The sequence below is a fragment of the Chrysemys picta genome, chromosome 3 (genome assembly GCF_011386835.1).
Source record: "Chrysemys picta bellii isolate R12L10 chromosome 3, ASM1138683v2, whole genome shotgun sequence".
In the NCBI taxonomy this organism is placed as follows: domain Eukaryota; kingdom Metazoa; phylum Chordata; order Testudines; family Emydidae; genus Chrysemys; species Chrysemys picta.
The window spans coordinates 137,856,190-137,883,787 of NC_088793.1; the positions used below are offsets into that span (position 1 = coordinate 137,856,190).

Here is a 27,598-nt window from a genome sequence, read left to right on the forward strand (position 1 = left end):
CTGACAGGTGTGTCTGGATGACGGCCTGAGGCTGGGTACTTTAAGGGAACTGTGTTGTTTGAACTTCTCAGTAACCAGTGAAGTACTATAGAAGCTGTTCTGTGCTGGCTTGGTAAATCTAAGTATTGAAATATCCACCAGCTTTTGGGGTTTGTCTGCCCCATTCTGTTTGCGGTTCACCCTAATTGAGTGACTTCAGCTGGCTCCTACGGGCAGCACCGTCACAATCCTAACAGTGTTTCCCTATCCTTAATTTTAGCCACCTTCATGCTAAAATATAATTTACATATTTAAATACTGCGATCTCTAGGGCTCCACAAAACAAACAAAAATTTAAAGCTTCAAGTAAAATTGGCCATTGCTTATAGGAGATGAAGTGTGTGACACACACTCCATCCCTGTTAGCTAAACACAGGTGGCAGTAGGGGTGTTATGGGCTTCATTGTAATTATATCAACAGAGATGTTGAGGCACATTAGGCACATGTCTACGTTTATGTGATTTGCTGCTCTGAGCTACTTAGCAGCATGAGTAAGGAGCTGACAGATTAAGTATCTTTAGTTCTGTAATACACTGACTTGTCTCTGATCACTTCATGTGGCATTTGCATTTTGCAAAGGTTTTCTAAATGCATAAAACTACTAAGACAAGTTCCAAAAGAACACTATAACACCACAGAGCAATTACACCCAAGAAAAACAAGCATATCATTCTAGACCCAACCACACAATTATGTGGAAGAATTCTACAAGCAAGCACCTCTCCCAGCCTCCTCACACTATAGAAAGTCCAAAGTTACCCCATTCTTGGGATTTTGCTTTATTAACCAGGGAAACTTCATGATAGAAAGAGCAGCTCTTATCTCCTCTTCAGCCAAAGATTTAGCTGCTCTGAGGGCTTTACCCTCTGGACTGCTCAGTCTGCACTGTAGACCCTGCTATCTTCTCAGAGTGTCACACCCATCTCCCTTATATCCAGGTGAGATAGTAAGTTGTCAGCAACTCACTGGGTCAAGCAAAACCCGTTAACCTTCCTTCCAGCAGCAGCATCTACTAACAGGGCAATGTGTTTCAGGAAAACACTGCCAGCCTGTCACAATGCCATAAATGGCAGGGGACAGGAGAATAGCAACCGCAGAATTATTTTTTTGACAAACCAAAATGACATTTCAGTTTTTAAATGACATATTGTCATTGATGTATTCAAACTTGCCATGAACTCAGTGGATAAACCTTTCAACAACTCTTCCCAGCCTCTTCTTTGGGGATAGGAAAGCATCGTGTGTAACTGAAATGGCAAATCAACCTTCAGAAGTTGCTAGGTAATAGTATATGGATTTCAGGATCACCAAGGTGCCATTAAGACTTTGTTCAAATAGTGTAATGCTTCCATCCTGTGTTTAGTAAATTGAACGCTGGCAGGCCCGCTGACAGGGAGGGACAAGGGGACAATTGCCCAGGGGCCTGGGCGATTTAAAAGGGCCTGGGGGTCCTCGGCCACCACAGCTGCCATGGTTGTGGTGGCGGCCAGGAGCTCCGGGCCCTTTTAAATCACCCAGGCGGGTTACAGGGTACCTCGGTGTGCAAGACTGCTACGGGCCCCATGCTTTGGGGGTTCCACAGGCCAGCGTGGCCGGTCCCAGAAGTGACAGAGTCGGCACTTCCATCCCGGGCCCCACCCCTCTAGGGACAGCCCTGGCCCTCGGGCCTAGAATTTCTGTCAGCGGGCCTGAACACTGTCAATGTAGGTCATACGGCTCCTAGCTGCTGTGGAAACAATTAGTGTTCTGGCTGCAAAACTGAAACCAACAAAAAAACGAGGCTTTTCACTGGGGGTAGAGAAGAGTGCTCAAATATTTAAAGGGATAGGATATCACATTCTTCCACCCTACTTTAAAAAAACACTTTCTAACTATACACACACACACACACACACACACACACACACACACACACACACACACACACACTATCATTTACATGCTAACATGAGATAACCTAACTAAGAGTTGTGGGTGGACTACTGCAGACTCTCAAATTGCAAGGAATTATTTGCTTTTCTCTCCAGTCTCTCATGACTCCAGACCCTGGCTTTCATCCATACAATACCAAAATGACCTTTGTGAAGAGCTTACAAAACCTGAGATTGAAGTGATTTTAGAATGATTACTCGCATTTCCCATAAGGTGCAACTGTAATTCAGAGAAAATTTGTGTCATGTCAACATCAATTGAGTAAACTGGAGATTCTTTTGATCCAACACTGAACCCTGTAGTACCATTACTTTCACTAGAGAAAATACATGATCCTTAGCAGTTTCTTTGTTGATATCTGTGCTAGTAATGGGTAATCCATCCATCAAACTGAGATGGAACACTTCCTCTGAAATTTCTTTGGGTTGACAGGAGCTTGGGCACAGCGGGTGGGACAACCCATCAGCACTGTTGTGCTGAGTCCCTTTGCGGAATTGAACAGTATAGGAATGAGCTGAAAATAGCTATTCCCATTGTTGCATGTGAGCAGCAGCTAATGACAGAATTCCATGTTTTGGTCCAAAAACAAATTAAGTGGTAATGATTTGTCAGCAAAGTAAAATGTCAACCAATGAGATAGGTATGGAATTTCTGAATTCCAAAGATAAAGATAAAGCTGAAAGATTCTTGCTCTACTTGCACATAGTTCTTCTGAGGCATAGTGAGTGTTCATGAAGCAAAAGCAATTGGTTTCTAGATTCCATCAGGAAAACTGTGGGAAAGAACTGCACCTAGTCCATATGGGGAAGCATCACAGGCCAACTGAAATGGTAGCAAAGCATCCAAATGTGTAAAAACTTTGGCTGTCAACAGTTTCTGTGCTTGCTTAAATGCACAATCACACTCTTTAGTCCATTTTCATGTTTTCTTTGCTTGTAACAGTTTGTGTAAAAGTGCCAATACTGTCACCAGATTAGGCAGAAATTTACAGTAGTAGTTAAACAGTCCTAAGAATGAATGTAACTGTGACACATTCTCTGGCAGTGGCGCTTGAAGAACCACCTTCTCTTTCTCTGCTGATTTCCTTCAGCCCATGGCTTCAATTACATGTCTAGGTATTCAGCTGAAGTTTTGAAAAAACTCACATTTGTCTCTACGTACTCTCAGTCCAGGGTGTTCCAAACAATGCAAGACAGTGTCCAAATTTCAAGATGCTCTTCTTGATCCTTTCCTATAAGAAGAATGCCATCCAAATGGCACAGAATTCAATTCAGTCCCCGCCGAATCTCATTCATGGCTTTCTAAAACAGAGCAGGTACCAATATGATACCAAAAGTCAACCTGCTGTAACAAAATAAATAGAGCCCTGCACAGATACAAATTTATATCTGCGGATGTGGATATCTACGGATATAAATTGATATCTGCAGAACTGCAGGGCTCTCCCAGGAACCGCAGAGGCAAAAGGAGCAGAACGTGGGGGCCGCTGATCCCAGAAGCCAACGCCCCATGCTGGCAGTTCCTCCTTTCTTTTCTTTTCTTTGTTTTGTTTTTATCAACAAAGGATATCTGTCCTTATCCAATCAGAGGGTTTCTCATGTATACCCTGAAGGGTTTGAACTGAGTTGCACTGAGAGACCGGAAAGTGCGAATCAGAATTTGGTCAACAAGATAGTGCTGATGCCAAAGAGACAAAAGCTATTGTTAGGAAGGCAGAAATGGTGATCTGTTAACATGCCCTGTAGCTGGTGATAAACTCTTCAGGGCAATGACCATATTTATTTCTATCTGGATGTTTATGTTGTGTCCAACACAGTGGTATCTGATGACCTACCTGAGCTATTATTATAGTTTGTAGCTTACAGTGCTAAAGCCAGTGTCCATGCTAAGCAGTACTGAAACAGTAATGCATTTTGGTAATATTATCAAATTTATGTAACTGTATAATCATATACACACGTACATCAAAGAGGGCAATAAAAGTCCCATTACATGTAGTGGGTAAAATTTTCAAAAGCACCTAGGTAACATAGGAGAAATCCCATTGATTTTAAATGAAACAGACTCTTAAGTGCCTAAGTCATATTGAAAATGAATCTTAGGCTCCTGAGTCACTTAGATGCATTTGACATTTTTACCTGTGAGCGCAATCTTTTTATTTTTCCCCTTCACATATTCAGCAATAAATGATAAAAGGTCATGGTATGTAGGGAAAGAATGTATGTCCAAATTGTCCATTTACCTTTAATAAGGTATTAATGAGTTCCAATAAATACATAATCAGGAGTTAGACTTTCTATCCTACCCTTGATCCTCACAATATAGTGCTTAGGCAATTTATAAAGAGAGCCTGTCTGATATCATAAGCACACTCAAGTATTGTGCATATTCTTCTTCCCAGTACAAGTTAGAATTACAAGCTGAAATTCTTGTAAATAGCTATTTGCCATATATACAACTAACAAAACTTCCCAGGAGGTATATTTTTCCATATTTGAAAATGTCCACAAACCTAACCAACAAAGCGATTCCATTCAGCTCCATGGCAAGTAGTTATTATTGTTTGTTAATCACAGAACTTCAAGCCTGAGCTCTGATAGGTTAGCAAAGCAATTTGTCTCTATTGACCCCCCAAAACCTAACTGCCCTGCCCCCACAAAAAACAACAAAAACAGAGCACAGTGTTGCAGAGAATGGATTCTCCAAGAAATTTTTTTTTATTAAAAAGATACCTCATTAAGAAGAATGTTTCTGACTGACCGTGTGAAGAAAACTCTCAAACTCCAAGTGAGCATATAGCAGCCAAATTAGAAAATCAAATGGCTACAAAGCAGACATTCTTGACATGATCTCTGAATTTGAGGCCATCAGAGATGATCTGATTGTAGGCTGTGCTTAATGGCAGGATATGACCAGCAGAATAAATGCAGTCTAGGACTGTCAAACAAAGTGTTCGTTGTGTGACCTTTGTGGGTCTGTACATGCGCAGAAGGTACACAGAATTCAGAATTTTGCTTATGGTTAGGGCTCACGTGAAAGGTACTTGTTTACCTAACAAGTAGCTGTTCACATAGCTTTGCGAACAGTTGACTTGTTTACCTAACAATATCTCATGGCTCTGTATTAATTGGTCAACTGTATGCTGTTAGCAATTCTTTGGAGCTCTCTGCTGGTCAGGTTCTGCCATTGTGACTGCCTGATCAACACAGCTCTGGTGTCTGTAGCCTAGTTACCTTAATAAAGAATTTGTTAAATGCTTACCTGAGTTCCAAGAGTTACTCATCTCAGACCTGGAAGGCAGCAGGTGCAACCCAAAGGGATTATTACCACCCAGAGAGGGAAAGATGGGGCAGTAGCTGCCAACACTGATGAGTAAGCTTCTCTCAGTAAAGAGGAAAGTTGCTGATTTGGAAGAGCAAGTCACAGTTCTAGAGACTGGTCTAAGAGAAGAAAGTGACCGAGAAACAAGGCTGCAGAGCCACATGGCACTGATGGAGCAGAGAGAGAGAGAGAGATGCAGCTTAAATTGGACAATATAGAAAACAGATCAAGAAGGAACAATATCAGAATTAAGGGACTCCCTGAAAATGCTGAAAGAGGAAACCCAATCCAATGCATAAAAACTTTAATTGTGGAGTTGCTGCAGCTGAGTTCTCTGGAAGAGGTGAAAGTGGTAAGAGCACACAAGGTGCTCCTCCCCCTATCTGTGCCTCAGAATAATATAAAACTCAGATCTAATTGTGAAATTTCATGATTATCAGTAGAAACGTTTAATTGTGAACAAAGCCATAGAGCATTCAGAGCTCATACTAAAAGGCCACAATCTGCTAATTTTCTATGTCCTCTCTGCCCTAACTTTAAAAGAGAGAAGAGAGCTGGGAGAAATTACAGCAGCACTCAGGAGGCCTGTATCTGCTACAGATGGGGATTCCCATTTAAACTCTCATTCAGCTTCCTAAATCATCATTACACAATAAGAGGCTGAAAACAAGGAAAATACATTCCAGTTGCTTGGGATACAAATCCAAATCTCAGACATAGAAGAAGAGTCTCCAGAGGCAGAAACCACAGATAAGCTGCTAAAAAACTCTTGGCAAGTAGCGAAACCCAGGGGAGAAAAAGGGAAAAGAAAAGACAGAAGATTCTAAAGACCACAATGGGACAATGGCAGAAGAGACAGTGAACAAGAGAATTCAGATACCTGAGGAGTAATCTAAAGACTAATCAGAAGGAACTTCTTGGGAATCACCAGGGATGAACAGCTGAACAGTAACTATGTTAATGTTATAAAGAAAATAGTATGAAGTTTGGCTTAATTAGGATGATCAGTAATAGCTGTGCTCTGTATTTTGTAACAGAGAAAATAAAGGACAATGGGGAGTGGAGAGATTCCAAGGAGAGAGGAGATTGGAGAAAATAGAGAGGGGATACGGAGGAGCTTTTAGGGGTTCTGGGTGAACCCTCCCCATGGCTCAAATGATCAGATGGCAATTATCCTTAAGAGTCAAGGTCCCATAGGTGGACAATGTACCTCCTTTGGATTGCAAGAGAAGCAGACCAAGTGCTTATGGGGAGAGTACAGGGATTTAAAGTTCATCAAAGCACAGTCATTTGGGGATTGTTTTACCTGTTATGTTGGTATTTCATTTGTGGATTTAGAGTAAGGGGAATGCAGAAGAGGAGGGGAACTAAGGAGGCAGTGTGGGTGGCTTGGAGAATTAATACAAGATATAGTTATGGAAGTTTAAAAACAGAAACCGAGCCATACTCAGACACACAATCATGAATGCAACATAATTAGAAACAAGAGTGGCAATAAAGGATTCATACCATCAAACAGTTAAAGAATGACAATAATTTCAAAAAATTTAATTAGCTAAATAGAGACTTTCAAAGGAAGAGACTTTGAGACTAATGTATTTTAATGTAAAAAGGGCTAAATAAAGTAAAAGGAAAAAAGTCCCAGCAGAATGTAAAAAAACTCACTCAGATTCTTCTTCAAGAAATTCATTTTCAGAAGGGGAAATTATGGGCAAGAAAAGTAATTGGTTTCAATAGAGACTTTTTGCTTCAGCTAATAAAAGAACAAAGGAGTAAGCATAATATTTGCTAAAAATGTCCCTTTTCAGATCAGTTGAGGATAAGGAGTGGTGCTTTATATTGTTGAAGGGTACAAATGCTGGGTTATTAATAAAAGTGGGTTCAGTGCATATTCTCAGCCAAAAGCAAAAAAACTCTGTAAATGACTTCTTGAACACACTATAACACCTTGGGGAAAATATATTTGAAGGAGACTTCAAATTGTACACAGATTCCTTACGGGGACAAACCTGATTTTTAATATATATATATATATATATATATATATATATATATATATATATATATATATATATATATATATATATAGAGAGAGAGAGAGAGAGAGAGAGAGAGAGAGAGAGAGAGAGTTAGGAAAGTAGGTACAATATTGAACTGTTGGCACAGAGAAGTCAATCTTTCAAATTGCTGGAGAGAACTGCTTGGAGGGGAAAGAAATTACACATTTTATTTGAAGCCTCATCAGCTACATACTAGAATAGATGAAATGTTAACCTCTGAATCCTTGATGAAGCAGATAAGATCTGCAGAAATAGGCAATTACATGGTCAGATTGTGCACTATGGAAGTAATATTTGATAGCAGAGATGGGTCCCAAAGCTCATTTTATTTCTCCAAGACAAAGATCGGGTTGCAGCAATTAAACAGGACATTGTTCAAGGCTTTCAAATAAGTTATATGGACAATATAAAAAGAGGCCTTCTCTGGAAGGCAGGTAAAACAGTATTTAAGGGCCAGTTGATAAGTAGCGTCTCAACGGAAAAAAGAAAGAGCTTGAGAAAAAATTAGAACTAGATCAGGAGATGAACAGGTTACAATACATTCATAAAAACACAGGCTGAAATCCCCCCATTACAATTAACTAATATTAGGAGGAAATTGAATGTGTTAATGACAGATGCCACTGAAAAAGCCTTTAGGTATAGAAAGCAAAAGTTTTATGAAAATGGAAATAAAGCAATAGGCTATTGGCTCAAAAGATTAAAGGGATTCAAGGGCAAATTATTATTCCACTGATTAAGAACAAATCAGCCAAAGATAGTTACACACTCTAACAAAATATGTGCTACTTTTGCTGCTTAGTATAAAAATCTCTATACCTCAGATACTCCAAACTCCAATATTATTCAAAAATATCTGGAAGTAGCAGGCGAACCAAAGATAAGCAAAATTGATAAAGAAACTTTATCTAAATAAATAACAGAAGAACTCCTAGACGCAATAGCAAATATGAAAAGTGGTAAGACTCCAGGACTTGATGGATTTCTAGTTGAATTTTAGAAGATATTAAGGAAGTATTAGTGGATCCCTGGTGAGATACCTTCAACGCAATCCTGTTAGGGGAGGAACCTCCAGAACTTATGAAAGAAGCTATTGTGGTTGCTCTCCTTAAAGATGTAAAACCTTACTTTATGTAGTTCATATAGGTCCATATCACCACTGAATCATGACAAAGATTTTAGAAAAAAATACTAGCTAGATTATTAGCCTATGCTTTCAACTTATATAAACCGAGACCAAACTGGGTTCATTAAGGATAGACAAACGTCAGAGTGTACTTGAAATCATCCATAACACCAGTTCAGAAAAAAGATCAATTTATCTTATCAAATTTGGAGTGTACTTGAAATCATCCATAACACCAGTTCAGAAAAAAGATCAATTTATCTTATCACTGTATCCAGAGAAAACCTATAATAGAACAGCATGGACTTTTCTGTTTTAAGTCCTGTCCCATGTGGACTTTCGTCCTCAGTTCCTTAAATGAATAACTTGTTCTCTACGTCAATCCAAAAGCAGCTGGGTGAGTGAATGGGGTTAAATCTCCCCTTTTTGAATCCCCCATCTGAGGGACTACTAGGCAGGGATGTCCATTGTCTCCCTTACTTTTTGCACTGGCAATGAAGACTTTTGCGCAGAGGATAAGGAACAATGGATCCAGCAAAGGAATGAAACTTGCAGAACAAAATCAGAAAATAGCATTATATGCAGATGATGTAATATTTTTATCTAAACCCAATATTTCCCTAAATTAGTTTCTAAAGAAATCCAGGACTTTATGAAAGTGTCTGGATTTAAAAAAAGAACAGGAGTACTTGTGGCACCTTAGAGACTAACACATTTATTAGAGCATAAGCTTTCGTGGACTACAGTCCACTTCTTCGGATGCATATGGGCTGTAGTCCACGAAAGCTTATGCTCTAATAAATGTGTTAGTCTCCAAGGTGCCACAAGTACTCCTGTTCTTTTTGCGGATACAGACTAACACGGCTGCTACTCTGAAATCTGGATTTAAAGTAAATTGCACCAAATCCGAAATGCTAGCTATAAATTTGCCAGACTCTGAAAAACCACTCCAGAAAACATTTGGGTACAAATGGCCAACAAATTCTATAAAGATATCTGGAATTTCAACTCTCAACCTAAAAGAGTTCTATGATTTAAACATCAAACCATTCCTTCAGCAAATGAAAAAAGACCTGGAGTGGTTGGAGAAGTATGCAATTCCTAGGTTGGGAAGAATAGCCAGAGTCAAAATGAATATTCTACCAGGGATATCTTTCTTGTTGCAAAATCTTTCTGTGATTAACCCAGCTAAAATCCTAGCATATATACAGAGGATGTTGTTAGAATTTATATGGAATAAGACAAGACTAAAAGTGAGTGAAGATACTCTGAACAGACCATTTAACAGGGTAGACTAGCTGTTCCAAATATTTTATGGTGCTATCAAGTGAGCAAGCTCAAAGCCATAGCGGACTGGGAACTCTTTGGCCTATGCAAATACTGGGTCTTTATTGAACAAGAAAAATTCAGCAGTGTAATCACTAGGCTATTATGAATTAATTAAAAAAAAAATCACACTCGCCAGATATTTAAAGCAAAGGATACTCTGTGGGTTCGGATAGACTAGAGATACAATAAGCTCTTTTCACTCACCAATGACACCTACTGCAAACAATCCAGATCTTAACCCAAATTGTGAACCAGATTGCTTTGAAGATTGGGTGAGCCATGGAATACACATGGCTGGCCAGCAACTCAGTAAAGAAATGTTTCTAACCTAATTATAGATTGAAACTAACTTTAACTGGCACACTCCCCCCTGGTACCAGTACTTTCAAGTCAGGCATTTATGTTTCTCAACTTTTTTAGAAAAATCTGTTTTAAACAGAAAGCTAACTTTAAAAGATGTGATGGTGTATGGTAAATTGGGAGACAAAATAAAAATATAACTAATTTGTAAAAATCTTTGCAGACACCTTTCCTAACAAAAGATTGTCCACATATGACACCCAGGGAAAACAATGTGGATAGACAAATTACCCAAGAGGAATGGGCTGTGCTCTAGAAAAGTGGACCAGCAACCTCAGACAGTAGCACAATGAAAGAATATTTCTTTCAGATACTGTTTCAGTGGTACCTCACACTAGTCAGGTTAAAAATATATAGAGAAAGATTCAATGGGGATAAATGTTGGAGAAATTATGGTGAAAGAGGAGATTTTATGCATATATGGTAGACATCTCCAGTCATTACAGAATTTTAGGATGCAATCTGTAACCAAATATCACAAATTGTTGGACGTTTATTACCAAATGATTCTTCGGTAATCCTCCTAGAGCTTCCTAGTGGAAATGTTCATACAAGAGGAAATAAAGAATTAATCTCTCATCCACTAGTAGCCTCTCAACTATTGGTAGCCTCTCACTGGAAAAAGAAAAATACCCCAACCATGCAGGAATGGTTCAAAAAAATGGTTAAAAAAAAAGTTGTGGTTATGGAAAAGTTAACACACCAATTACGTATCCAGCAAATTAGGCAGAAGACATAGATATTTGCTTATCTTTATTCAGTACTCAAAGTGCATTCACCTGCAAAGCACCCAGTACACCTGTGCAATTTTATTGATTAATATTTGATAGACTTGCTTGGTCTATTAAATGTGTTTATAGAGATTTCACTCAATTTAATCAATCATTAGAAACAACATAGGTGTTGTAATGATGCTTACTCTGTAATATGGTAACACATTGTTAAAAAGATCTGATGACTATATTCCTGTATAATGTCTATTTAAACAAACAAGAATTGTTGTAGTGATTGTTCTGTTTCTGATATTTACATGGCAAGGATTTATAAACTTGTTTATGTTACCTAAATAGTTAAAAATACTCATATTAAAATAAATGTGCCATTCTACTGGGGAAAATAATCTGAATTATTCATGTCACATCTTCCTACAATAAATTTGATTTAATGTCCATTGTGATTAGTGGACTTTTTTGATCATTAAGTGTTACTATTAATGTAAAACTTTGAAAATAAGCCAGCTGAAAAACGTAGCCTTTATAGTTAATTCTTACTCTTTTTGTATATGTTTTTAGTCTGCAGTTTTAAAAGGGTTATTTTTTCAATGCTTAAACCTCATTGTTTTACAAATACTTTGATTCATGTAACTCTGCATAACTTTTAACAAATGCAAAGCTAATAAGCCAGGATCTCTCTCAATACCATATTGACTACTGTATAATGGCACAGTTAGATTAGGTGTCTGTTTAAACAAAATCGGCCTTTACCTCACCATGCATAACACTAGCCATGTCCATAAAGACATTTCTCAGCCTGTCACTTGTGCTGCTGCTTGTGTGACTAGATAAATGCTGCTTATCTCTGTTTGAGTAAGATGCCAGAAGTGGCATTGTTACACATGGAGTGCTGTTACCCATGACAGCCTTAGCAAGAAGCCAAAAAGAACCAGATGCAGCATTCATAACGACAAGAGCTACAAAAACAAAACAAACAAAAAAAAACATTTTAGGTGAAAAATATACACGTAAACCACCTAGATTTTATTCTTGTTAGGAAAATGACTTTAGAAGGGGAAAAGGTAGAAATTGTGTTCCTTTTCCTGAGTGGATTGATGTACCTCTATTTATATACAATATTGGTGTCTAGACACTATGATGAAGTGTATGCTAGAAATGCATGTATTAATTAAAACCTGGTCATGAACGTATTGCCCAATCTATTAAATGTATTCTGTCCTCCTTTAATTAATTGTTAGATATCACAAATCAGGAATAAAATGTTAAAATAAGGGATGTGGTACTGGGAACTGTTCCTTTAACTATTTTAGCTTCCCAGACAGAAAGTCTGGGGGAAGGATGCTGCAGAACTCATGTTTTGTTATGCAGAGGAAGTTGGGATCTGTGCCACTGAATAAAGAGGATCTCTTTCAAGCACGTTGGGCCCAGAATGATTACTGAACACCCCAAAGACAATTTTTAGTATGATCCCAATACCTAGCGCAGGGATCTTAGACTCTAACAGCTCTCCAGCCCAGTGATAAATTTCCACATTACAAATTGTGGGCAAGAAAATACCCTAAAATCCAGGAAAGCTCCTTTGACTGTCCCAAGAGTAATGTTTGTTTCAACTCACCAAGACAACTGAGCTATTTTGCCTGATGCAACTGAGAATAACTATCACATCTCACAGGTTTATTAGGAATCTGAAGAAATACTAATTTCTAGATTAGAAGATTTCTAATCGGAATATCCTAAACTGCTGTCCTGAGCTCTCATACAAACACAGGCATCCAGTTTTAGTCATGCACATTCTGAAACTTTGACAAACAAACTTTGCCAAACTTTATTCCACAGGTACAGCCAAAGTGCTGTAATTTGTTATACAAGGAGATTGTGGCAATTGGGCATCATGATGATTGTTTGCCCCATCGTGTAGTTTTGTTTTTGCTTTGTTCCTTTTCTGTCCACCAGGCTAAGATTTTATCCAACTCTAGTAATTTGAACATAGTAGTAAATACCTGATTTACAGTAGCATCTCAGTCAGTAGGATTTTTCTGCAGTTATTCACAACAGTATGACGGTCTATTGTACAGCCTCATAGAAAACCCTCCAACCCTTAAACAAATAGATGTATAGCAGGTAGAAGGTATGCCTAACATCAGCACAAGGTACAGAGATCCAAAGGAGACAAACTAGTTTCAGTATCTCATTTACTATACCAACGTACATTACACCACCCTCTACTGCACTTAACTCATACATTAAGATGACTTGGATATAAAAAGTTTAGATTATTATTAGTATTGCAGGAACACCGGCAGTCCAAAGCCTCAGGCACCACATAGACATGACATAAAATGTCATCCCCTGCCCCAAAGAATTTACATTCTAATTAAGATCTTATTTGAAATTACTCCAATTTACCCAATCCACCTGTGACGCTGGATGGTGAGACCCCCAAGCCAGCAGGCATGACAAATTGTACTGAGGACGTGATTTCAGGCTCTGGTTACAGATGGTGATGTACCAGATCCTTTGTGAAGTACAGTGCCTGATGTTTGCACTAAGGAAAAGAATAACCTGAATCTTTGTAAACAAATAATCAGAGTAGGAACATGGAATATGAGCACTATGTATGCAAGAAAGCTCGCCATTGTGACCAAAGAATTGGAAAGATGTAAGATAGAGACATGCGGAATCTCAGATCTGTGTTGGAAGGGTAGGCATCAGCAGTGTACTATTCAGGATCTGAGAAAATGAAGTTGCATTTATCTTATCCAAGGAGACAAAGTGAGTACTTGGATATAATCCAGTCAGAATCATTACATTCACCTTTGAGCGAAGCCAGTCAATATACAATATACAGTAGTAGCTGATGATGTGATCAATGAGTTCTATGAATGACCTAAAGAGACACTAAAACACCAAGTTAAGATATCACCCTTGTAACTGGGGACTTGAATGCAAAAATTGGAATTGTAAGGTCTCAAAGTAGTAATGGGAAACAATGGTCTGGGTTCACAAATGGGAGAGGAAGTGGGTTAGTCAAATTCTGCTGCTCTAGTCACCTGGTCATTGCAAACATCACCTTCACACAACTTCCTAGATGTTTATACAGGTTGTGGACACCTGATAGTATAACAAAGAATCAAATCAATTATCTTATCAAACACCAAAGCCGGGGATTGAGTTCCCAGTGGACAAAGACCTTCCTGAGTGCAGACTGTGGGTCAGATCATCAGCTGCTAACCTCAAACATAAAATTAAAACTTAAAAAGGTATGATGTTCAAAAGGTCCCTGCATTTGGACTTATCCAGAATCAACAAAAAATATATAACTTCTGCCCAAAATGAGTGTGAGGCATTGGCACAGGTGAAAGAGGAGAACAACCCCAGCAAACTTTGGAATAAAATGAGAACTATTATACTTGAAACTAACGAAGCACACATTCTGAATAGTAGTGTCAGACTACATCATGCTTAACCGAGAAGGAGTTTGAGCTGATAGAAAACGTATGCAGAGTGAAGGAGATGGAAGAATACAGGAGAGAATATAAGGAATTGAGCAGACAGATTCAAAGGCAGACTAGATAAGACAAGAGTAAATATATAAAGTGCAAAATGTATGGAACTTGAGATTTAGAAAGAGAGTAATAATACAAAAAGTTACATTCAGAGTGATCAGACTTGTTACCAAAAGGTTTTCCCCATGATCAAATACAATAAAATGTCATGATGACAGAGTCCTTACTGAGAATGATTATATCAAATGCAGGTGGAGAGATTACTGTGCAAATTTGTATCATGATACAGGATGACAGAAAAGGGAGTACAGAGGTATTTGGTCCCCTAACTTCCATCGATTTTAATTTCCAGTGCCTTAATCAAGGTCACATAGGAAATCTGTGCTGGAGCAAATTGAATCCATGTCGCCTAAGTCTCAGGCTAGCACTCTACCCACTTTAACCCTTCCTCCTCTCTAGAGGGCTAAGTAAGAAAACTAAGGCTTAGCAAGGTAAGTGACTGTCCAATGTCAAGGAGCTTATCTCAAGAAGCCTGCCACTGTACATGTACATTTTTTCAGTTATTAGACATAGATCACTGAAGGCAAAGAAATTGCATTTCAGTGCTAAAATGACTGAAATGAGTGTTGCTGATTTCAAAATACCAAGAAAGATCACGCCACAATCCTTTGCAATTTTTATGGTTCTTCTGTCCCTGATTTGGCTACAGGTATCTTTAACGCCGCCACATTTGCTGAAGTACTAGAATAGTAGGCTTCCATTCACTTAATAGCCCTACTCCCAACTCTCACACAAGTACTGTATGTGAAAGGGCACAAATTGCACTTGGGAGTCCAGCTGTCAACCTCATTTTCAAGGCTAAAATGCCCTAAGCTAGCAAATGTTCAGCTGTTTAATCATGAGTTTGAAACCTCAGTTGGGAGTATGACACTTCTGGGCCAAGATAACAAACTACAGCAGATTTATTTGTCAGTTTTTGCTGCAGTGTTGATTTGATTGAGCCCATGGGTAACACCAGGCCTGAACCATTTCGCAGGATTAATGAAGGTCATTTCAGCTGTAATGCTAATAAGATGCTGATTATAGCCCTGGAAAGCTCAGTACCAAGTGGCCACCTGTGATTTCCTATTTAAACTATTTCCTTCCACACAGTTGACCATTTCATTCCCCCAGAATATGTTAGGTAAAAGTCATAGCAGAATATACTATATGGAATATTCTCTAACAAAAAAGACAAAGCCTTTATATTACTAAAAACAGTCCCATCAGAATTTCAAAGCTTGCTTGCTTTAATATTTGTTCTACATTTGTTTGCCTCTTGGAGTGTAATTTGAGGATTTACTTATGTTCTCCTCCCAAGATGCTTTTGTCCATTACTAGCTTGTCTATACTAGCATTCCAATCATTTCCCAAATTCCTTTAAAAACTGTAAAAAAGTATTTATTAAAAAAGTGTTGTTTTCTCTGAAAACAATGGGACTTGCTGGACACACCCAGTGGCAGTATTTAGTCCTACACGTTTTTTCTGCCCTGCCCCTTGCTAATTCCTTATTATTAAGCACTTGAAGCTAAGACATAGAATCATAGAATATCAGGGTTGGAAGGGACCTCAGAAGGTCATCTAGTCCAACCCCCTGCTCAAAGCAGGACCAATCCCCAGACAGATTTTTACCCCAGTTCCCTAAATGGCCCCCTCAAGGATTGAACTCACAACCCTGGGTTTAGCAGGCCAATGCTCAAACCACTGAGCTATCCCTCCCACATGATGTGGGTGCTTTTCTACTTCTGTGAACAAACCAGTAATCCAATGTCTTCCAGCTGGGCTTGCCCTTGCATCTTCAGTTTTGAATTTCTATCATGAAAACATTTGTTTTTCTTTAACTTATAAATACATGGGCACTGCTTCCACACTACACTGTATTTGAAGATTTGCAGTTGAAAAGCTTATTGGTGCGGTACCCTCTTTACATATTGTTCTCATGACTATACTAGACGTTGAACAAATTAATTTGCAAAGTCATTTTTGAATTATTAGATTCTTTTGGGATGTCCAAAATTCCTAATATATTTGAAATACACAAGTAACTACATTACCATGTAGGGTGAGGTGTTAATACAAGAATAGTACCTTACAAAATACTGCTAAAGGTCACATTCAAAGGCCAGTTTCTAGCTGTCTCTAGAAACTGTAGGCACTGGGAGCATTTCTCATCATTGCGCACCTGTACAGACAGCATCCAAAAATCCCACGCAGTTTGAGCTCAAGGTGCATCAGAGAGTGTTAGCAAATACCAGCTGGCTGCCTTCAAAGCCACTTGGATGTATGTGTCTGGCAAGTATGCAGCAGATAACCCAAGGTCACATAGGCATAGCAATGGCCAAAACATACGGTAGTTCCACAAGGCCTATCTATAAATCCCAGCCACTGGGCTTTTAGATTTTCTCCCCAAACCACCTGAAATATTTTCTGCCTAGTCCAACACATAAATAATTGAAATCACTAAGAATACAGAATACACTAACAGCCCACATAGACACTGCTTCCTTATACTGTACTGCACTCTACTATAGAATTTATCTTCTATTTAAGCACTTAAATACCAAGGTGATGGGCATGGTGTAAGTGCTTAAGAATATGCATGGATTCTTTAGCACATACATTGCAATTTGGCTTCAGAGTTACTCACCTGAAGTCATCCAATAGTATGCATATTGCCTTTTGAATTTAATCTGGGTTTTTATAAACAAATGTTTTAATCAATTAAGTATAAATGAATCAAAGAATGTATGAATGTGATAGCAGAAAAGGAATGATTGTTCAGTTGGAAAGTTAACTGAGATGATCAATTTCTGTCAAAATATTCTGGCAAGACTTATTGTTTTTTTTTATTGCAGGTTTTATAACTCTGGTTTATCAGACTTCTTTCTATGTATCACAATCTTTCAGGAAGTTAAGTTACATAAAGAAAGTGCTAGTATGACTGGCACAGCAGGATTTTCAACACCATTCACTGCAGGGTCTATTTTTAAAACAGGTATCAGAGCTGCTGTCTTCCTTCAGACCTCTATAGATCTTTGAAGAATGACCACCAAACCAACGCCTATATATTCTGAACATATGGATTTAACATAGGATTTTTACAGACATGAAACCCAATTTGATACCAGAAACTAGAGTCTCTATTTTATTTAATATGCAAACTTTCTAACTACGCAGTGAAACTGGCACTAAAGACTGTTTCTTATGGGCAGCCAGACTCCATACCCTCTTTAAATCTTAAGTGAATACTTTGATGTATCCTCCAAGGATTTCATAACGTCCCCGCCCCTCCAAACTCTACTTAAAGACAAACAATTCCCAGGCAACTTTTTGCCATTTCTTTATGTGATTCCTCAGAACAGGTTAGACAATCACCTATTTGAATGTACATTTGTCCACTACATAGAGATAATACTGTCAAAATAAAAGGCAGAGGGAAAAACACTGTGAACATTTAGTGAAGAACCACATTTGTTGTTGCAACACTGTTAGAAATGTGTGTCCAGTCAGACGTTCCTTTAGACAGATGACATTCTTATGCTTCCCATTTAGAAAATAAGAACAGCTATACTGGATCAGACCAAAGGTCCATCTAGCCCAGTATCCTGTCTTCCAACAGTGGCCAATGCCAGGTACTTCAGAAGGAATGAACAGAACAGGTAATCATCAAGTGATCCATTTCCTGTCGCCCATTCCCAGTTTCTGGTAAACAGAGGCCAGAGACATTTCAGAGCACGGTTTTGCATCCCTGCCTATTCTGGCTAATAGCCATTGATGGACCTATCTTCCATGAACTTATCTAGTTCTTTTTTGAATCCTGTTATAGTCTTGGCCTTCATAACATCCTCTGGCAACGAGTTCCACAGATTGACTGTGCATTGTGTGAAGAAATACTTCCTTTTGTTTGTTTTAAACCTGATGCTATTAATTTCATTTAGTGACCCCTAGTTCTTGTGTTATGAAAAGGAGTAAATAAACACTTTCTTATTTACTTTCTCCACACCAGTCATGATTTTATAGTCCTATCATATCCCCCCTTAGATGTCTCTTTTCCAAGCTGAAAAGTCCCGGTCTTACTAATCTCTCCTTATATAGAAGCTGGTCCATACCCCTAATAATTTTTGTTGCTCTTTTCTGAACCTTTTCCAATTTTAATGCATCTTTTTTGAGATGGGGTGACCAGATCTGCAGGCAGTATTCAAGATGGGGGCATATCATGGATTTATATACAGGCAATATGATATTTTCTGTCCTATTTTCTATCCCTTTCCTAATGATTCCCAACATTCCGTTAGCTTTTTTGAATGCCGCTGCACCTTGTGTGGATGTTTTCAGAAAACTATTCACAATGACACCAAGATCTCTTTCTTGAGTGGCAACAGCTAATTTAGATCCCATCATTTTGTATGTATAGTTTGGATTATGTTTTCCAATGTGCATTACTTTGCATTTATCAACATTGAATTTTGTCTCACATTTTGTTGCCCAGTCATCCAGTTTTGTGAGATCCCTTTGTAACTTTTTGCAGTCTGTTTTGGACTTAACTATCTTGAGTAATTATGCATCATCTGCTAATTTTGTCACCTCATTGTTTACTTCTTTTCTGTTGAAAAGTACTGCTCCCAGTACAGACTCCTGGAGGACACCCATATTTTCCTTTCTCCAGTCTGGAAACTGACCATTTACTCTTACCCTTTGTTTCCTATCTTTTAATCAGTTACAGATCCATGAGAAGACCTTCCCTCTTATCCCATGACTGCTTATTTGCTTAAGAGCTTTTAGTGAGGGACCTTGTCAAAGGGTTTCTGAAAATCTAAGTACACTATATCCACGGGATCTCCCTTGTCCACATGCTTGTTGATACTCTCAGAGAATGCTACTAGATTGGTGAGGCATAATGTTCTTTACAAAAGCCATGTTGACTCTTCCTCAACCAATCGTGTTCATCTATGTGTCTGATAATTCTATTCTTTACTATAATTTCAACCAATTTGTCTGGTACTGAAGTTAAGCGTATAGGCCTGTAATTGCTGGAATTGCCTCTGGAGCCTTTTTTTTAAAAATTGTCTCACATTAGCTATCCTTCTGTACCAGATGACTGGAGCTGATTTAAATGATAAGTTACATACCACAGTTGTTAGTTCTGCAATTCCACATTTGAGTTCCTTCAGAACTCATTTAGAAAATATATACATTGCCTATGTATTTCTTTAGTTTGGGAGGCAGTTATTAAATTCAAAAAGGCATTTGTATTCCAATATGAGCTTCTGATCTGGGACAACTTTGATTTCAAATGGATTGATTTATTGTCACCATCGTCCTACGAACTACATGGCGACAGCAGCTTGCTGGTCCATAGGTTCTATATCTTACAGTGGTTGTCAGCTACTTTGATTAGAAGAGCAGATGGAGTCAACTGGAAAGTTTTTCCATGATGTAGTTAATATTCAAGTCAATTCTTCCAATTCAGAGAAAATCCATACAACAGTTCTTCCTCAGGTACTGGGTATAGCAGACAGCTACAATAACCCAATAAATCTGTACAGTATATTTCCCTCTCACCTTTAGAGGACTGGAGCAAAAGAGAATTAACTTGAAAACTTTTTATTAAAGTGACCAATATCTTTAGACGTGTTTGCTGATTTCAGTTCTCTTCAGACGAGAAATGATGCAGCTAACACCACCCACTATTAAATGATCCAAAATATTAAAGAAAACAAAACTTCCTAAGCAAATATCTTGTTTTATTGTATTTAAGACATTTAAAAAAATGTAATCCTAAATCATACACTCCTGTAGAAAGAGTTGCCATAGAGATCCAAAGGTATCATGCCATTGGTTAGAGAGGGTGTGGTTTGCATCCCTGTGGGGTGATCTGGAGATGCAGTTTTCTAGCCTCATGAATATAATAATACCAGTGGAAGAATTCCCAGATACCTCTTGAGACTCTAGAAGGGCTAGAGCATTTGCCTGGAGGGTCAGCCCTTCCACGTTACTGCCCAGGCTTCCCTTATCCGTATTTTAGTATGGCTGCCTTGGGTGGCACACTTCCTCACACGTGCTTTTGTCCAGACCTCTCTTCCACCTCCCAATCCAAATGCACTCACGTCAGTAGAAACTGTTGACGTTATATGGTCTGCCATCTCCACAAGGCCATCTCTCTCACCCAACAAGCAGAGGCCTAGTCATTCATATTGGGTGATTTCTATGGTGCCAAAGAGAGGAGTGTGTCAGCTTCTCTTTCTGTAACAGGCACTGAAGGCAGAGGGCATTTGGGTCACTACTGTCCTAGCCTGAAGAAGCTAAATCCATTGTTTAAATTCTGTCCATCTCTCTCTTCAGGCTGACCTTAGGCATATACGTCAGGAATGTATGGAGAACCACAACCAGTCAAGCTGGGCTGGAAACAGCTCCCCCGGAGACAATGTGCCCCTTCTGGGTAAAGTGGAGTTGGTCACTAGAGCAAATGAAGCATGTCTCCCTCCCCTCAGGACCTGATGTGTCCTGCTGACCTTGGCAATGCACTCAGAAGTCTTTGGCCAACAAATAGGAAATAAAGTTCAGCCCTGAACTTCAGTATCTATGTGGTGACGTTCGTAGAAGACTGTGCCAGCACAACAGTTGTAATGAATATCTCCTGTGCTATTGGTCTCTCAATTAATATGATTGACAGTCCTTGATTAGATATTATGATGAATTATTTGTACAAACATATCATTTGGCTACAGGAGCTAGTCATCTATATTTTTAAATTTGTTTGGCATAAGTATCTTCCAACAATTTGGGATCAAGTAATGCTGAAAAGCACAGGTGGTCAGGCTAGAAGAACCAAATGGTCTATAGTGGCCCTGCTATTTGTGAATTTGTAATTGAGTTATGTGGATTGATTTCTGCAGCTTCTTTTAGATGTCTGTAAGGAGGGCTGTTATTGATAGGTCATGAGTCAGCTAATGGACACTGAGGAGTTTCCAGGTTCAAAAAGCACTGCTGTAAAATGATAACAAAATAAGAAGCTCATCCTGGTTAAAATATTATGATAAAAAAGTGTTTGTAAAGAGGGATTAACTATAACTCAAACTCCCTTTCTTCGCCTACAGGTACCCAATAAAGGACTGTAAGCACTGCTGTAGGGTAGGTGGACAGGAGAGACTGACACACCCAAGGCCATAACAATGGGTTCCACCCTCAAGCTGGGCAGTGGTTTCTATTTACTTTCAGTTACTCTCATTCTATATACCCCCAAAATTGAAGAAAAGACATCGCTGACTGCAATTCTTTTCTGGCTGAATCATTCTACTGTTCAGATTCTTAAGTAAAAAAAAAAAAAGACGAATAAGGCTTAGCACGCTAGTGATGAAGCAACATGAAAAGGGAAGTATAATGGAATGTGCAATGCTGCAACCACACACACCATAACACATCATGCAGTCACATATGCAAACCATCCCAAAGGCTCAATCCTAGGTCTTTGCACCACAGCTCCAGTAGTCCTCAACAGTTACTTTGAGGATTGGAGATAGTGATCCAAAAGAAGAGCTGCATGCACATATAAAGGAACCCTTGCTCGGGGTATCATCAGGGTTTGAACTCAGGACCTTCAGTTTCTTTTTAAAATTGTATGCCTCTGCTGCTGAAGCTAGAAGAAAAACAGTTGTAGCTGATAGTTGTAATACACGCCCATCTTATGTGGAACTGCTAGAGAGGGACAAAACCTCATTTAGAACTGGGCTGACAATGGTTTTCCTGTCCCATGAAAATTTGAGATTTTGAAAATTTCCTATCCCAATTTTGGATGAAAAAAGTCAAAGTATTGAAAATTGTAATTATATATATAAATAACTTAACTTCCTACTTTCAATGAATCAGCATTTTCTGACAAAAAAATGTCATCAAAAAATTCCTGACTAGTTCCAACTACATTCTCTTAACACATTTCACATATTTAGTACAAGAGCCTTCCGAGATTGCATGCATTCAAATACAGATGCATGATCCTACTAACAGGATGAAATGGAAGGGGTGGACGGTATTTTCAAGTGAAAAAATGGAAGACATTTACCAAGTCCTAGGGTTAAACCTTCTTCTAGCCCAAGATAAATGTGTATTATGATTTGTAAATCCAGATGTTTGTAAACCTATGAACGGATGTTTCAGGTTTGGCTGACCAGCATATAACCTAGCAACTTTTTTTCTTTTTTTTTTTAAAACAAAAGGTATGTCATATTTTTGCTCATCAAATGGTATCTAAAGTTCTGGGACTTTAATCTGATTGCAATGGGCTTACACCGGGGATGAATTTATATTTATACTAGCAATTCATATGCTAGCTTCCAAACTACCAAGGCTCTGGCTGGGATATATCACCCAATATTTCTACTGAGTAAAATGGAGTTACACTATGTGTGCCAGACAGGTAATTCAAGCAATCTTCTGTGGAAGTGTAGCCTATTTCACCACACATTCTTTGCCCCCAGCAGGAAAAAAAAGTAGACAAAGAAAATGTGTAAACTAATATTGACATGTGAGCAAGCTGTTAGTGACATATACATTTTAAAAATAATGTAATTTGGATTTTCTTTTCATTACCGTATAAATGGATAATTTTCACATTGCCCTAGCATGTCTATTGCACACACCAGTCTGCCACAACAATGCAGCTGAACTGCCTCCACTAGATACGAACCCAATCTTTTATCTCATAATCTGGCCCTCACTCCGTGAATTTTGGGAAACATCCAGATCCCCAGCCTTCAACTCATGCTATTCATTCTAGTGCTAATAGCACCTCATCCAAAGCCCACTGAAGTCAAAGGAAAACCTCCCACTGCCTTCAATGGGCTTTGGATCAGGTCTAAACTTGTGTCATTTCTGAAGCTTCACAAGCTACTGTTTCCACATCACGTTTTACCGATACTACTGCATGCTGTTGGGGCATGTAACAAGGGCACAATGTAGCCTTTATACATCAAGATATGGATAATCAATCTCAGTCTCCAAAAAAAGAGAAAAGAACTATTGTTAGGAAAAAGCAATGAACACTGCCAGCTGCTCTGCACCCCTGAAAGACTGACTACACTGCAATTCTCTTTTTTATGGTCTTCCTAAATCCCTCCTCTCTAGTTCAAGGGCACAAAACATTACATGTCACCCCCAGTTTTTCTCATCTCCAGTCAGGGCGGGAACCAGAGCCATCTTCCTCCTCCCCAATGCCTAACAGTGGCTGTGGCTGCCCCAGGACTTTCAGTAAAGGGAGGCTTCGCAACATGAAGGGGCCTGTGAAAAAGGTAATACAGACAGTATAATATTATGTTTTCTACAGTTACCCAGAGGTCTGGAGGGAAGGTGGTGTGATGTGCATTCCCTGGAACTGGGGTGGGGTTACCCATCACTGAGTTCCCAGTGCTCGTGTATATTCCTGTTTACTCATAAGTTTGTGCAAGAAACTAGCATTTAGCCCTATAAGCCTATAATTCTAAACCAGAAGTTTTCCTGTAATAAAAAAAGAATCCAACAACAAAAATAAGATTCAGTGACATTTGTCCTCCTTTGTTATTTCTTCTTTAGTCATGTTTCTAAACTACAAGAGTTTTCCTTTATCCATTTAACTGGCCAAAAAGATTCGGGATCTATTCCATTCCTATTGCAGTCCATTGCAAAATTATCAACTTCAGTGGGAGCAGGAGCAGGTCCTCAATTAACAGGTCACAAGCAGAATCAACATGGGTCTCAAAGGAAACAGTTGATTTAGTAGTGGGCAGCTATATCTACATCAATATCATTCTTTTCATGAATAGCCAAAGCAAATTGAAAGCATAAAGCTTTGGATGTTGTGAAGGCCAAGACTATAACAGGGTTCAAAAAAGAACTAGGTAAGTTTATGGAGGATAGGTCCATCAATGGCTATTAGCCAGGATGGGCAGGGACGTTGTCCCTAGCCTGTTTGCCAGAAGCTGGGGTTGAGCGACAGGGAATATATCACTTGATGAGTACCTGTTCTGTTCATTCCCTCTGGGGCACCTGGCATTGGCCACTGTCAGAAGACAGAGTACTGGGCTAGATGGACCTTTGGTCTGACCCAGTAGGACTGTTCTTATGTGCTTATGTTAAGCCATTTGTGCTTTGAAGAATGATACGTCCTCCAAATTACAAACTTCCAAAGGAACTGGTAGTAGTACATAGCAACTTGCTAAGAATGCTATGAAGTATGTTAAATAGTAATATAGGGTTTCCTGGAACCCTGCATTTACTCACAGCAAGTACTTCATTAGTACCACTTACTTTTTCTAAGAAGAATATACAACATCCACTTAGTTTGAAAAGGCTCGCTCAGTAAATGGGTTTTCAAGGGGTTTCATAGTTTATTATTACCAAAGAAGATACATGTTCTGCTTGTGGTAATTTCCTGGCATGAAAAATTAAATCCAGTAATCTTTATGCAGGCAGAACTTCCACTGAATTAAAGAGTTTTGTTTGAGTCAGGTCTGCAATACTTGGCCATAAATTATCGTATAAACCAATGGCAGTGGTGTATTATTGTTATTTATTTGGCACGTCAAAGATCTTACCATTAAATCTGATGATATTCTTCAATTTACACATGCACAGCTTAGATGCTTCAGGAAATATATCTGAATAGCAATACATTTCTCAGAAATTGTAAAATTGTGTAAACTAGTGTTAGATTACACACTTTTACACTAATAACTGAACTAGCTAAGGTACTTTATATGGCCTCCATTACCACAGAACCTAAGCACCTCAGAATTTGTAATGTATTTATCCTCATGACACCCATGTGAGGTAGGTAAGTATTATTATCCCCAGTTTACAGAGAAAGAACTGAGATATAGAGAGACTAAGTGTCCAGTCCCAGCTCACACATGGAGTTCATGGCAGAGGAGAAAATTGAATCTATTGCTGTCAAGTTGCAGGCTAAAGCACTAATCACCAGACCATCTTCTTTCTCCTTGCATTGTTTATGTGCATCAGAATAACTTGTTTTGAAATCTTGGTTCACACACTTATAGAGATTACAAAGAACTGAATGTCTTGATTTTCAAAAGAGAAAGTGTCAGGACTGGGACATGGGTGGTCAGGCCTATTCAGAGCCAGAGTCCAAGCTAGAGTTCAGAGCTGGAACCAGGCCAGAGGTCAGAGCCAGAATCAGAGTCCAGGAACCCCGGGATCAAACAAGAGACAGAACTGGTGCAACAGCTATCTGAAGCCTGCATCCCAAGCAAGGGGGGAAAAAATCATAAGGAACGGTTGCAGACCAAGCTGGATGATGAAGCATCTCCATATGAAGGTGGGAGGGATAGCTCAGTGGTTTGAGCATTGGCCTGCTAAACCCAGGGTTGTGAGTTCAATCCTTGAGGGGGCCACTTAGGGATCTGGGGCAAAATCAGTACTTGGTCCTGCTAGTGAAGGCAGGGGGCTGGACTTGATGACCTTTCAAGGTCCCTTTGAGTTCTAGGAGATGGGAGATCTCCATTAATTTATTTATTTATTTAAAGTGAAAGCAGCAAGCTTACAAGGAATGTAAGATGGGAGGGATCAGCAACGAAAGCTACTTCTTGGAGGTCAGAAAGTGTAGGGAATAAAGTGAGAACTGCCAAAAGCCAAGCAGAGTTGGACCTTACAAATGGAATTAAAATATTTATATAGCTATAGAAACTTTTACTAAGAAGAAAACCTGGAAAGAAGTGGGACCACTAAGCACTGAGGATGGAGTGGAGGTTAAAGACTATGTAGCCATGGCCCAACACCTAAACAAATACTTTGCTTTGGTTTTTAATGAAGGTAATGAAGAACTAAAGGGAAAGTGGCAAGGTAGCTAACCAGAATGAGGATATGGAGATAGAAATTACCACACCTGAGGTGGAAGTTAAACTCAAATAGTTTAATGGAACTAAATCAGGAGGCCTAGGTAATCTCCATCCAAGAATATTAAAGGAATTGGCACATGAAATTGCAAGCTCCACAGGAAGGATTTTTAATGAATATGTAAATTCAGGGATTGTACCCTATGCCTGGAAAATTGCTAATATAGTTCCTGTTTTTAAGAAAAATTAAAAAAAGTGCTCCAGGAAACTACAGCCTTGTTAGTTTGACCTCAAATTGTATATAACAAATTTTAACCAACTTGTTAAGGGCACAGAGGTGAACAGTAATTTGGATAAAATATAACATAGTTTTACAAAAGGCAGATTATTCCAGACCAACCTGATCTCCATCTTTAAGACGACATTGGATTTCTTACACAAAGGAAATGCAGTAGATCTAATCTAATCAGTAAGACATTTCAGACAATTCCACATGGGAAATTATTAGTTAAATTGGAGAAGATGGGGATTAATATGAGAATTGAAAAGTGGATAAGGAACTGATTAAAGGGCAGACTATGATGGATGATACTGAAAGCTGATCTGTCAGGCTGGACAGAGGTTACTAGTGGAGTTCCTCAGAGATCGGTTTTGGAACCAATCTTATTTAACATTTTTATCACTAACCTTGGCACAAAAAGTGAGCGTGAGCTAATAAAATTTGTGGATGACACAAAGTTGGGAGGTATTGCCAATATGGACGAGGACTGGAATATCATACGAGAAGATCTGGGTGACCTTATAAACTGGAGTAATAGAAATGGGATGAAAATTAATAGTGCAAAGTGCAAGGCCAAGGTACTTAAGGACTAACAACAAGAGTTTGTGCTATAAACTGGAGACTTATCAGTTGGAAGCAACAGAGGAGGAGAAAGACCTGGGTGTATTGGTTGATCATAGGATGACAACAAGCCATGTGATGAGTACAAGTGTGATGAGGTCATGAAAAAAGCTAATGCAATCCTAGAATCTATCAGGAAAGATTTCTAGTAGAGACAGGAAAGCGTTAGTACCGTTATACAAGGCACTGATGAGACTTCATCTGGAATACTGTGTGCAATTCTGATATCCCATGTTTAAGAAAGATGAATTAATTCAAACTGGAACAGGTGCAGAGAAGGGCTACTAGGATGACTCGAGGAATGGAAAACCTACCTCATGAGAGGAGACTCAAAGAGTTTGGTTTGTTTAGCTTAACCAAAAGAAGGCTGAGGGGAGATAGGCTTGCTCTCTATAAATACATCAGAGGGATAAATACCAAGAAGGAAG

General features: G+C 38.8%; 1 protein-coding gene across 27 annotated transcripts in view; it reads right to left on the reverse strand.

Moving 5' to 3' along the window:
* Positions 1 to 27,598, reverse strand: part of RGS7 (regulator of G protein signaling 7) — a 448,509-nt gene that overhangs the window by 254,374 nt on the left and 166,537 nt on the right. The window lies entirely within an intron of this gene.